The 2,844-nt window shown below is 45.7% G+C and overlaps 1 pseudogene; it reads left to right on the forward strand.

The window, feature by feature from the left end:
• The window catches only part of LOC108537075 (V-type proton ATPase subunit B, brain isoform pseudogene), a 40,289-nt pseudogene that overhangs the window by 25,183 nt on the left and 12,262 nt on the right, over positions 1 to 2,844 (forward strand).

Raw genomic sequence — 2,844 nt, forward strand, 5'->3', positions numbered from 1 at the left:
TNCGAAACAGAGTCTTACTCTGTCACCCAGGCTGGAGTGCAGCGGCGTGATCTTGGCTCACTGCAACCTCCCCCTCCTGAGTTTAAGCAATTCTTCTGCCTCAGCTTCTTGAGTAGCTGGGATTATAGGTGCTCGCCACCACACCTGGCCTAATTTTAGTATTTTTAGTAAAGATGGGGTTTCACCATGTTGGCCAGGCTGGTCTCGAACTCCTGGCCTCAGGTGATCCACCCACCTCAGCCTCCCAAAGTGCTGGGATTATAAGTGTGAACCACCAACCCGGCCAATTTTCAGGTGTTTTAGAGATCTTTTAACCAATGTTACGGATTGAATTGTGTCCCCGGCAAAAAAAAAAAAAAAAAAAAGATGTTGAAGTCCTAACCCCTGGTACCTTTGAATCTGATCTTTTTTGGAAATGGGGTCTTTGCAGATGCAATTTAGATGGAAATTGAGATGTGGTCATATATGAGTGGGGGGGTCCTTAATTCAATATGACTGGTGTCCTTATAAGAAGAGAAGAGATACAAACACAGGGAGAAGATAGCCATGTGACAATGACAGATAGAGCCTGGAGTGATGCAGCCACAAGCCGAGAACAGCAAGGATTGCCAGCTACCACGAGAAGTTGGGCAAGGGCAAGGAAGGATTTACTGAGTCTCAGAGGGAGCATAGCTCTGCTGACACCTCAATTTTGGACTTCCAGCCTCCAAAACTGTGAGAGAATATATTTTTGTTATTGCAAGCCACCCAGTTTATGGTACTTTTATTATAGCAGCCCTAGGAAGCTCATACAACAAGGAGCCTATATTCCCTACTAACAAGTGGCTACAGCCCAGTAAGGTACTCCCAGGAGGTACATCTCCAGCCAGATGGCATTGCTCATCCACCTAAGGCACAGAAGCTACAACAGAGGTCCAGAAGAGAAAAGATAAGGTCTTAATGAATGCAGTAGCTCCTGGGGGTGACTTCAAACTGGGTTAGCTTGTAAGACCTTGGACAAGAGCTCTGTAGGAATATGACATAGGATAACTCAGGAGAAATTATGTCTTCCTGGGAATGCTATCTGCTAAGTCTTTGGAATTGGTAGGAATGCAGGCTTATCCTTCTTTGTTCTTAGAAATAGTCATTCCTTACTTCATGAGGGAGGATAAACTAGTATTTATTATTAATATATTTTGTACGCTACCCTGAAACAGGTCGTTTTGTGGGTTTTATTATATATGTTGTGCCATTTAATCCTCCCACAATGCTACGAAAATTCTCCACTTTATAGACAAGAACAGTGAGACTCAGAAAGATTATGGAACTCAGATTTTAACATGTAGAAGTAACATGTACCCTTTGGTTTCTGGCTTATGGAAGAAGAAGAAGGAGGAGGAGGAAGCGGCAGGGAGGGGGGAAAGAAAGAAAGAGAGACAAAGAAAGAAGGGAAGGAAGGAAGGAGGGAGGGAGGGAAGGATGGAAGGAAGGAGAAGAATGAAGGAAGAAAGAAGAAGAGGAAGAAGGAAGGAAGGAAGGAGAGGAGGAGGAGGAGGAGGAGTAGGAGGAGGAAAGGAGGGAGAATAAAAGAACTAGCATTTTCTCAATGCCTTCCAGGTGCCTGAGCTGGCATTTTAGGCATGCACTCATTGAATCTTCATAAAACCCTGTGAGGTAGGTGCTTTTCTGATCCCCATAGTATGCCCTGCACCATTCAGATAAGGAAACTGAGACTGAACAGGTCAAGTAATTGCTGAAGCTGGATGAGGGATACAGCAGTCTGTGCTTTTGTCTGGATCCAAGGTCCTTGCTCTGAAAGAAGAAAGTCCTTGCTCGTCGGTTGAAAGGGCTTTTAATATTTTCATTCATTCATTCACTGATGAATGCTCTTTATCGTTTTATGGATTTTGGAAAGAAGGCAGTTGGGTGTAGCTGAGAGGACATCAGCCCAGGTGCTGAGAGACGTGGGCTTTGGTCTAGCCTGAGCCTCAGTGTCCCCATCCATGACATGTGGGGGCTCTAATGGCTGATCTCGAAGACTCCTTCTCATGCCAAGAGTCTCTAATTTTGTGATTCCCCAGCCTTGGGAAGAAATCACCAATTAATATTAATACAACAGCTCAGAATGCTAATTTGCCAAGATCTCAGCTGACGGCAAAGTCAGCATTTTAATTCAAGCCCACATGACTGCAAAGCTTCTTCACTTTCTTCTGGGTTGGGAAAACAGAGGGACTAACAAAGAGATTGAGGAAACAATGCTGCCAAACCGGGTGTGCGTGAGCAACACGAATGGGACCAGTAGCCACAGGCTGGGAGTTCTAGGAGCCCAGAGGGCCTGGCGTGGGCCTGCTGCGCCCTCTGGTGGAACACACCTGAATCGGCTCCCCCGCTCTGGTGGAACACACCTGAATCGGCTCCCCCGCTCTGGTGGAACACACCTGAATCGGCTCCCCCGCTCTGGTGGAACACACCTGAATCGGCTCCTCTGGATTTCTCGTTTTGATACCAGAATAGGTGAAGGGACTACAGGGAGCAGGAAGTGGTTTTCCCAATAGCTTTTGGAAACCAGTGACCCCAGCTATTGTCCTAAAATGTAGACTGCTTGAAGGCATTTGTCACTCCTCCGTGAAGCCCAACTGCCCTTTGTTCGTTTATTGATGAAACTAATTATATTTTGTTTCTGATTTTATAACTTGTAGATACTTAGGCCAGGTATCAAGCAGTGAAACCCACCAGAAATGGTACCTTTCCCAGCTCAGCTCAGGGTGAGGGAGGGCAGACGTTAAACCTGTAAAATTCAAAATAAATATATGGGCAGGAAGAAATTCTCCTTCCTTCACGCTGCTTTTGTCCTTAGCTTTCTCT

The sequence above is a fragment of the Rhinopithecus bieti genome, unplaced genomic scaffold (assembly GCF_001698545.2).
Source record: "Rhinopithecus bieti isolate Rb0 unplaced genomic scaffold, ASM169854v2 scaffold_13710, whole genome shotgun sequence".
NCBI classification, from domain to species: domain Eukaryota; kingdom Metazoa; phylum Chordata; class Mammalia; order Primates; family Cercopithecidae; genus Rhinopithecus; species Rhinopithecus bieti.